The sequence below is a fragment of the Puntigrus tetrazona genome, chromosome 18 (genome assembly GCF_018831695.1).
Source record: "Puntigrus tetrazona isolate hp1 chromosome 18, ASM1883169v1, whole genome shotgun sequence".
Classification (NCBI taxonomy): domain Eukaryota; kingdom Metazoa; phylum Chordata; class Actinopteri; order Cypriniformes; family Cyprinidae; genus Puntigrus; species Puntigrus tetrazona.
This window is the reverse complement of record NC_056716.1, coordinates 20,887,331-20,898,429: the sequence shown is the minus strand read 5'-3', so window position 1 is coordinate 20,898,429 and position 11,099 is coordinate 20,887,331. Positions and strand designations below refer to the sequence as shown.

The 11,099-nt window shown below is 35.1% G+C and overlaps 1 protein-coding gene across 1 annotated transcript in view; it reads left to right on the top strand.

The window, feature by feature from the left end:
- The first annotated feature begins 318 nt into the window (after positions 1–318).
- Positions 319–11,099, top strand: part of shank3a (SH3 and multiple ankyrin repeat domains 3a) — a 225,513-nt gene continuing 214,732 nt past the window's right edge. The window contains exon 1 of the mRNA XM_043264469.1: positions 319–438. The gene's annotated coding sequence lies outside the window, so the exon portion shown is untranslated. The remainder of the gene's footprint in view (positions 439–11,099) is intronic.

Genomic DNA, 11,099 nt, shown 5'->3' with positions numbered 1-11,099 from the left:
AGACCTCTGAACATGCTGAACAGATTAATCTAAAATAAATGCTTAATGCTTTATTTTTTCATTTTTGTTCCAGTGCTCAAGCGTCTGGCTTTTCTTCATGGAGTTTTCTGGAGGCTTTTGAGGGTCTGCTTGATCTAGATCTATTCTTTTTCTGTCCTACATTCTGTTGTTGACTCCAACTGTTCTTGTCACTCACTGGCAGAATAAACTCAAGGACTGTTTGCCGTGTGTTAATAAGTAAATGACGACTGCACACAGGGTAGAAAGTTTCCCATGGAAATGCGTACCATTCGCATTCTTTCTGTCTTTGTCTTATATGCACAGTCACACACACACACATACATTGGATACATGCTTTCATCTTCATTGTTAAACATGCACACATGTTGCATGTGCATTACCCTTAATACACACACGCTACTTCTACTCTTCTCCATGGTGAGTTTTTACTCTTTTTGTATAAAAAGCAGTAGAGAGAACGATATGCTAAAGTGTTTCTTTTTATGAAAAGCCTCACTTCTGATGACTTCTGATGAATTATAAAACAAAACAATAGTTGCATAGGTCTCCTGTTGATTTCTGTTCTTTGTTGCAACTAGTAGAAATGTTAGCCTCACATATTTTGGGCAAAAATATGCTTTTTTTATTGTTTGTCTTACGTTATTTTATTTATTTGTGTTATTTAGATTTTTTTATTTTAGATTCTACTTTGTTATTATTTTATTTTATTTTCTTACATTTAATTTCATTTAAATAAAATACTTTTTTTTGCATTGCCGTTCTATTATTCTGTTTTAACAAATTGAGAAGAAATGGTCAGAAGCGGCAAGAAACTACACTGAAACCTAAGCATTAAGTGATTTTAGTCTAAAAATGATGCATTTATTTTAATTCAGTATAATATATTTAATTACATTTCATTAAATTAAATTGCATTTTTTTTTATTTTGCTGTTATTAATGTTTTGCATTTTTATTATTTAATTTTCGGAAATTGAGGAGTGGAAATGGTAAGGGGAAAGGGGAAACTAAACTGAAACATACATAGGCTACAAATTATGCTTTTCCATCAACACTGTGCTTTTTTTTATATTGACATCGCCATTATATTGACTTATTTTTTGCAACGGCATTATTCTAGCAGATTGATGAATGTAAATGATCAAGAGAGAGAAAGAAGAAACAAAAGTTACAAGCTAGATTAGAACTTCCATAAGCTAATTATTGTGTAATTATTGAAAAAAAATTAACAATGTATGAAGTTATGAAGTTTAATACGTAGGATTAGGGGTTTGTTCAAATCCCTAACTCTCCATGTGAGCAATATAATATTAATGAGGCATTATCTTCAATGCTAATGACTAAGCATGCAGCGCTAATTATTCTAATGTTTATCATGGTGTCATAATGTCAGTCTTTTCAGCGTCTGCCTCAGGTTTGCTTTTATTTGCAGTGGAGTCTCTGCAGCCATGGGTCATCTTTATGAGGAGCGTCCCACTAATCATATTTAAGGCTTATTACCTCTCTCACTTTCTCCGTTTCCGTCACACACACAAACACTCGCAGCCTGTGGTGCCGGCTTCATTAGTACTATCCGTCAGTGTTAATGTAGGAGAGGTAAATAATTGGACACAGCGCGTTTGCTGTAGATGACTTCCGCCACAGTTTTGGCTCCTTGATTAGCAGGCTAATTGCATTTTGCTGCTTTTGACGGCAATCACAGCCATTTCCAAACACTTACGAAACATCTGTCAGAATGAGGGTTAATGCTTCGGCTTCGGCAATCATCTCGCCCGTAAACGCTAACATTTCCTATAAACGTGTCCGGAACAACCAGATGTTTATTTGCTTTCATAATTAGAGATTGGGGCTAAACGCATTTCTCATGCTAAAGATGTGCTAGCCGAGTCAGGCCGACTTGCTGACAATTGTTTATTTGTCATCTTCTGGCATGCAACTCTGGTTTATTTGTGTTCAGTACCGAACGTGCTAAATGATCGTAAGCGAGCCTCGCTCTAAATACTTCATTGTTTTCCTCGTCTGAGGGTTTTGGTTGAAATTTAAGCTTTGCTTTGGGCAGAGGAATGTGGGAAGACCTTTGGCTATCTTTCCCATCAGCCCCTTTCTGTCTTTTAGTCCCTTATGTGCGCTGGGAATCTCAACAAAGTTGGCCAGGTGCCCAAATCAAGACAATGCAAAGGTAAATGGGACGCTACCGTTTTATCAGTAATTTGAAACGCTCTATAGAATTATTTACTTTATTTAACGGTGACCTTGTTACAGGTTGCATGTACTTATTATATTATAATAAATATAACCCATTAATGGCATTTAGTTGCATTACTTAAGCAAGGTTGAATTAAAAAACTTATTTCTGAAACTTCTTTCTGCAAGGTTTACTCAATGCTTTTCTCAACTTATAAAATAATGACATTATTTGCTTAATATTATTTATTATAATAATCATAATAAATAGTATTGTAATATAATAAAAATAAATTATGCATAATTACATGAACATAACCCTAAGCCAAACCCTAATCTTAACCCATATAAATGTACACATAGTTAACTAATATTACCCAGTACTTAAATGTATAATTACACTGTAATAAGGACACCTTAAAATAAAATGTAACAAATGTATTTTATGTTTAAACTTAAACTTGTTTACTCTAAATGTCAATTAAATGCATTTAAAACAAAGATTTACCTAAATATTTATTGTATTTTTATTTTTGCATTCCAGTTTCGAAAAAATATTTTATTGTATTGACATTTATAACAGTAAAATGCAAGTCTAAATATAGTTTTGTTGAAAACAAGTGTTTCATCAGTTATTCAAATAATTTAATTAAGTAATTTACCTTGAGGTTTATTCATATTACATTACAGTTTTTCTCAATTGCTTTGGCACATTTTTCAAAACAGTCTTAACTTTCTCTAAACTGTTAGTGCAAATGTCAAAACTGTTTGCTGGAACTTCAGAACTCTATTGCATGTCTGCAAAATGTAGTTAGTCACCCAAAACTTTTCATTCATGCTTCAAAACCTAGTTATCTTGTCAGTCATTTGGCCAAGGCCACCAAAATATAAAGTATTTTTGTCATTGTGTGAGCCACGCTGGTCAAAATGTTTAGCTGTTTTTTCACCATGGCACTCAACCATGGAAATTAAGGTTTTAGTAAAACAAACAAAAAACAAAACAAAACTGATATTTGTTGAGAACAGTCAATAGTACATAGAAAAAAAAAGTATATGAACATTTGTATTTATACAGTACATTTATTTTTGTAATGCACTACATGTAATCGGAAATCTTGCTCGTCCAATTACTGTACATTTCAGATGTCTTACGTTACCACAAATGCAAAATAACACCCATGAGAAGAAGAAAAAAAAAATTATTCTTGGTGGACATCCTGTCGCTCTTGTTGGTCAGGCCAAAGATTTTCATCAACATCACATCTGATGTTTTCCATTGCAATGCACCGGGGAAAAAATCTCCTTGAATGCCGTACCCATCCCCTGCAATGATCAGCTGTGATGTCCTCACATGCAGCATTCATGGCATTCAACAGAGACATCTGATCTTGTGGTCTGCAGTTCAGGGTTGTGGAAGTCCTCCATTTTCCAAAAAAAAAAAAAAAAAAATGGTAGTGATTGTGCTGTAGGCAATCTACATATATATGCTCCCAAACTTGATGGGTTACATGGTTGAATTAATTGGTTGATTGGTTGATTCAAATTGTGTTGCAATTAGAGGTCATTAGCCAAATATCAGACATTACAAACAATGTCAATGAAAGATATTTATAGAATATACATGTATGTATACTAACTTTTCATAACTGAATGGATCGTTTTGAGTGTGATGGCTTACACAATGAAAAAGGATTGAAAAGTTATGAAGAGTTTGACAGTTAAAGTGAGAATCGTCTGATCAGTTTTGATCAACAAGCCATATGCAATTAATTTTTGTGCAAAAATGCAGACAATTGTACTTACTGTTTGCGCACATGTGCAAAAGCATTTGCAATTTGCTCAAATCAATAAGAAATTCTAATCTGATGTGAACAAGAAGCTAATTGTTTAGAGATCTGAACTTATTGTTTTGAAAAATTAAAATTTCATTCGAGAATTGAGCCAAAGCAATTGAGAAAAACTGTAATACAGATACTGTCAACTGAATACAAAGTAAATATTTTCCAAAATAATTTAGTATTTCATCTTTAGTATAGTAAAAATATATATTTTTTATATATATTTTTTCACACTATTTTCTCACACAGGAAAAGACATTCTGCATGCATAAAATAATAAGTATGCTGTATTCATAAAATTAAATATGTGTAACAGTTAGGTCATGTAGGATGCTATACAATTTGTACTCCTTAGTTATTTCCTGTATTTGAAAAATTTGAGGTTGTAGATTGTTGGGCGAGATGTGCTGTTAGATTACTAAACAATCACAGTTATTTTTATTTTATTTTATTTTTTAACCTGGCAGACCATAAAAGAGGGAGAAATATCCCCAAGAAAGAAGGAAGGTCTCTAGTTCTACATTTTTGAATGCTGAAATAACATTTGCATGTTTTCTACAAGGCTTCAAGAGCTAAACGGAATGATAATTGGTTTTAAACAACCCTTTTTCCAGTCTCTTTTGTTGTTTGATTCTGATGGAAATTGATGCATAATAGTGTAAATCCGGCCCGGTCACCTGTTATCCTTGTACATGCTAATGTGTTTGTATGGAGCAAAGGCTCTTTTCATCTACAGGTCACAGCTCAACCGCTGTTCGGCTCCAACACCGTGAACCGTGAAGAACGGCACAACACCAAAACCCATCTGCATTCTGTTGGTTAGAAAGCTATTTCATGCTTACAGCTCCCTCCGCTCTGGGAGGTGTGCGTATATGCAGCTAGAAAAACAATTGGTGAAGGTGTCAGGACTGAAGTTTGCCGTGATGATGGTTGAAGTTGTAGATCCTCTTGGAGATTTCAGAGCACTTATAACAACACGTGGGTGATGGGCAGGGATATTACTCTGTGCTTGGTGTTAGTCTCTCAGCTGTAATTTTGTTGCACATTGACGTCAACACCAACGTGCTTTTAATGAGTGTGTTTAATTTTTAGAGCAGATGAGAGCTGCAGGGGCTGGATAGAGTGGTGTATGAAATGTACTCACAGGCTTACATGTATATAGGCTGATTATTATATAGACTATTAGGGTAAACAGTTGACTAGTTGTAGTAGTTTTACCAGGTGCCTGTACCGTGATGGTGAACAAATTCAGTATCACAGGGTTAGTTTCGAGTTGACAAAACCAAACCAGTCCAATCCGGTACCACCAAGCTGGTCATCAACTTTCTCTGTCACTTCATGCTTGATCCGGAGTTAATGGAGCGCATGCTCATGAACGCATGACAGCAGCAGCCAATCACGAGCCACGAAACTGCGATTCACTTCTCGTGAGAAAGAGAGCCATTTACTAGATTAAAAGATCGAACAATATGAAGAATTTAAACACATTTTCACAGCAAGATGAAACATATCAATGAAAGAGGAAAACGTTAAAAAACATCTTACCATATAAGTGCAGGTAATTAAGTTGTACTTATATATACAAATATATAAGTTGATAATATTTGTAACACTGTTTGCATTTATCTTTGCATATTCACAGAATAAACAAATATATACATAAAGCCTAGATTTTGGATAAATGATTTTATATAAAGTAATAAATAACAGATTTACATTTTATAATTAAATATGATTATATTTAATTTTATAAATATTTTTTTAGGCACTATTTTTAAGAAATTGAGCAAAACATTTTATCCCAAGTGTCTTATTTAACCAACTGCGTAAAAAACTTTTACCACATTTGCAATGATGCTGATATATGTGGGTGAAAAAATGGTTTTATATTGGTAAACTACATCATATGAAATAAACATGAAACGAAAAACCAACAGAGGGACACTTTTGCACTCATATCTTGAATTTATGCAAATGCAGCTGCATTCTAATAAGCTAATTTGAAAAGTCAGTCGTAATCTCTGATTTCATGATGATTTCTTTAGAGGATCACACATGAATACGTGCATTTGTCTTTTTCCATCTCTCTTGCTCTTCCTGCAAAACCACATTATACTTGAATGTTAATTGTTAATGCCAGAAACCTGTTCTCTGGGGGAGCTTAAATGTGGGTTAAACTCCCAGTCAGAGATTTTAATGAGGATTGTATTAAGCTCTCTTTTTTGTGTAAGACCACTTGCTTTTGAAAATTAGGCTTATTTCTGAAACCACAGCTGTTTTGGTGTGTGTCTTAGTGTTGTGTAGTGCATTCTGGGTATTTAATATCCAATCCTTTAAATATCATAGAAAGTACATATTACTTGAACTTTTGAAATAATAAAATTTGGATTTAACTTTTAAAACTCAAAACCCCCTCACGCAGTCCATGAAAAGCATTTGCTGAAACAAATCTCCAAATATAAGCCATTTCTAACATCAGAGGGAAGAATACATTAACATTATTTTTAAAACAAGAACATTTGCTTTAATTTGAGTAAAGTAATTAAATCCATTAAATGATCTTCACCTTAGGTTTTGGTGGCGTTTGTGTACTCACGATAATTATTTAGCAGTCTTATTTGAATCTGTATCTTAAATTGTTCAATTTTTCAAAATGAAAACCCTCTGGGAAATTGCAATTGATCTTTGGGGTTTCCGAAAAATGCATGTACTGTATTGTGAAGTGTTGGGTTTGGATCTACATGCTTTTTGCAGTGAAGAGAAAGAGAAATGCCCGTGGGTAATGTCATTGAGTTGTGTATGAAGATGCGAATGTCTTGAGAATAACTTAGAAAGTACATCATTTATTCTCTTATACCTGACAAAAATAAGCAAAGTGCCAGGAGGATCTTGTCTAACAAACTGTGGGCCATTCAAGTCGATTATGTTTATGATGTGAGCCTGTTTGCTGCTGCAAGGCACATGTCGTTTCACAAACACTGAGAAATCTTATATAGTGTGATGTTGTATGAGGCTTGTAGAATTGTGTGGAAATGTGTGAATGTGAATCGAATGTGTATGTGCCTGTTGACATAATACGGCAAAATGAATTATTAAAATCTCTTTATTTATTAATATATCTTGCTTACCATATAATTCACTGTAAAAAACAAACAAACAAACAAATAATAAATAAATAAACAATCCCTAGTGAAACCTAAACAGCAAAACAAGAACTAATGGGTATTATCTATCTATCTATCTATCTATCTATCTATCTATCTATCTATCTATCTATCTATCTATCTATCTATCTATCTATCTATCTATTAATTCATGCTAATTCATAAAACATTAATAATTAAAAATAAGCAATACACTGTGATTTTGTTAAAGATTTAAGTCATATATATAGAATAGGTGTGATTATATTGTTCATTGTAGTTTAATGTAATTTAATAATGTTAATGTATAAAATTGTGTTGTAAAGTATTGCCACTTTTAAATAATTATTGTGCTATGTGCTTTTTATTCATAGTGGCTGATTGCTGCAAAGTTTTAGGAGTGATGCAATTTTATTATTTTAATTATCATTAAATAATAATTTGTAAATAATAAACATCTGCTAATGATAACTTCTACAAATGTAGACAGCTGCAGTGAAATGTGTTTATATCCTTGCAATGCTGCATTCAGCAGTGTTCTACATTTCTTATCCTCAGACTGCAGAGCTGGTGGAAACAGACTTGTGTTCAAATTTGGGAATGAACTTTTCCGTACAAATTCCAGTCCTGTGTTGGAGTACTAAACAAAAAGGGTGACTGGCTGCATTCAGTGTTGTTGTGTTTATTGTGATTAAACCTTTGGCTGTTATGGTCTTAAAGAACATATGGTCTTTCCCTCACATGTACCACGAGAACAGAAGAGCGTTTTCTTTGAGAATCGCACCTGTTGTTAATCCTAAAAACATGTCAGTGACTGTCTACAGAACGAGATTAAGCCCTTACATAAGAAGTGACGACCATATTTGCAGTGTGTATGTAGCCTTGGGCATTCAACAAGTAGCTCTGTTGCCATTGGTTACCCAACACCGATCCAAACACAATGTACTCAATTAGCTTAATTTAAGAACGTTAATTGGAAATCTTTCATCGTTAGTCCGTCATTATTTTCTATAGCTTGCTGGGGTCCTTTAATCAGCAGCAGACATGATTTGTATGATCATGCGTGTGATTGCGTTTTAATATGATGGATGGAGAAGTCCACCATGTGGGTCTCTTTTGTTTTTGAAACATTTTCACGTTCCTTTCCTGTTTTTAGTAATGACTCGAATCTCACGGGTCAGTGTAACTTCCTGCCAGGATGTGTGATTGGATGTTTTGTGGTTAAAGGATGCCACACAGGGATAATTGCTTATAATGTCATGGGCTCAACTGAGCTGCCGGAGGAGTTCATATTATATCTTTCAGATGCAATCAAGCTGTCTTTTACCTCTCTCCGCAGGTGTGTGTGTGTGTGTTTGATCCGTCACTTCCGTCGTTGAATTTGATGCTTGATAGCTGTGCGAGTGGACTTGCATAGATTGCCTGCTGTTGAAGCCTGGGGTGAGCAATCTCTCACTCAACACTCACATATATTCACACACACACACACACACACACACACACACACACACACACACACACACACACACACACAGTAAAAATGTTCAGTTAAATCTTGATTGTGGTGACAGTGCTGTATGCACGGATAGGGAAGTTTTGTCAGTTTTTTCCTTTTTTCCTATAAGAAAAATATCAGTGAGTGCTGCGCTGCAATACTAGGGTGTTTTGCATGAGTGCTGCTCGGACCTTAAACTGTATTTAAATGGCTCCCGGTGGCCACTGCAGTTGCTTTCATTTTCCAGAAGCTTCCTTTTGTGATGTTGTGAACTGACTGCATCCGATTGCGGTGTCAGGTTGAATGATTGGAGCAGATGAGACTCCTCAGAAAGTGTGTGATCTGGCAAAGCAGTATTGCACAAATGTCCATATTGAGTGAAAAACGTGGCCACTACTCTAGTGACCTGATTTATAAAAGAGAACAATAACGTCAGAGCTAACCGCCCAAATATGTCTGCAGCTGCCTTTTGAAATAATGTATTGGGATTCAGTCAATTTTAATCCACTATGTGAATTGATAACTGGATCAAGTTTGTTTGATTTTTGTCAGAAGCTGCTAAAACTAGATTTTTGAAATTTTTCATATAAGAAAAATGTTAGTGGTTGTTGGAATACTGGGGAGGTGTTTTGCTTGAATGTTGCCTGGAGTGTTTGTGGAATTTTACTGGTATGTTACTGGGGTATTGCTGGAATGTTGATGGTATGTTGCTGCGATATTACTGGGATGTCGATGGTATGTTGCTGTGATATTGCTGGGATGTTGATGGTATGTCGCTGTTGTTTTGCTGTAATGTTGTTGGTATGTTGCTGTGATATTGCTGGGATGCTGATGGTATATTGCTGTTGTATTGCTGTAATGTTGTTGATATATTGCTGGGGTATTGCTGGGATGCTGATGGTATGTTGCTGGTATGTTGATAGTATGTTGCTGAATTATTGCTGGTATGCTGCTGTGATATTGCTGGTATGTTGAAGGTATGTTGCTGTTGTTTTGCTGTAATGTTGTTGGTATGTTGCTAGGATATTGCTGGGATGTTGATAGTATGTTGCTGAATTGTTGCTGGGATATTGCTGGGATGTTAAAGAATGTTGCTTGGGTGTTGATGGGGTGTTTCCTACGTGCAACTGAGATGTTGCTGGGGTGTTGACTGGGTATTGGTGGGATGTTGTTGGAGGGTAGCTAGGATGTTGCTGGGGAGTTTTTGAAGTGTGGTTGGGATGTTGCTCAGATTTTTGTCTAGGTGTTGGTGGGAAGTTGTTGGAGTGTAACTGAGATGTTGATGGGGAGTTTTTGAGGTGTTGCTGGAATGTCGTTAGGGAGTTTTTAAGGTGTACCTGGAATGTAGCTGGAATGTACCTGGGATGTTGACTGGGTCTTGGTGGGGTGTTTCTGGAGTATAGCTGGGATGTTGCTGGACAGTTGATGGGGTGTTGTTGTGATGTTGCTGGGGAGTTGATGCGTTGTTGTGGGGATGTTGATGAGATGTTACTCGGGTATTGATAAGGTGTTGCTGTTGATAGGTTGTTGTCTGTATGTACAGGTATAGAAAATGGTCACATCACACAACAACAATAATATGGATTATGTAATCATAATCCATAAAGGATTACTGTGCAAACAAATGCTGCATCGTGAGCTCTTGGACAATTATATTGCTCTTTGTCGGTCGATACAGCTTACAGCTACAACCATCCAGCAGTTACGTGACTTCTTCCTCTGTCGATTCAGGCACAGAAAGCTCTAAAATTCTTGTGTAATGAAGTGTTTCTATGTGACCCTTCACTGTCTGCAATTAAGCAGCCACATTTATTTGAGGTTAATAAGTCTTGTAGACTTTATGAGCCATGTAACTTAAACCGTAATTGATACATATGGTAATTTCATTGTTTAACCAACTTTACTAATGTAACGCTTTTTGTTGTTGTTTTTATGAGACAACATTTAAAAATAAATAATGGGATCATTTAAAGCAGATTGACCGAGAAGGCCTGTAATTAAAATGAGGGGTACTTTTGTTTTTTTTAACCCTAACTGTATTAATGTTTAGTTTGAGACGGTTTATTAAAGCTGAAGTTTTCCCAATAAGAGCAGCAAGTTTCTTTTTCTCGTCAGTACTGTTGTTTGATTAATATATAATTACCAATTTTGTATGTAAATGTAATCTGAGACCTTTGGGGATTCTTTCAGTAAATTAGAAAATGCTGCTTTACCCCAGTGTTTGTTATTAAAGCAGCAAAAATTGATTCTGGACTTTATTAGGTGTAGAGAACCATGGGTAGATCAAAGTTTAAAAAAAATAAAGAAAGAAACTTGTATGAAGTGTTATTTAGTGTAGTATTAGCTGTGTTATTTTACATTAATTACTTTGACACCCCAGCTTTGAAAAGAATATTTGTTTTATGCTTCCTGTACAATT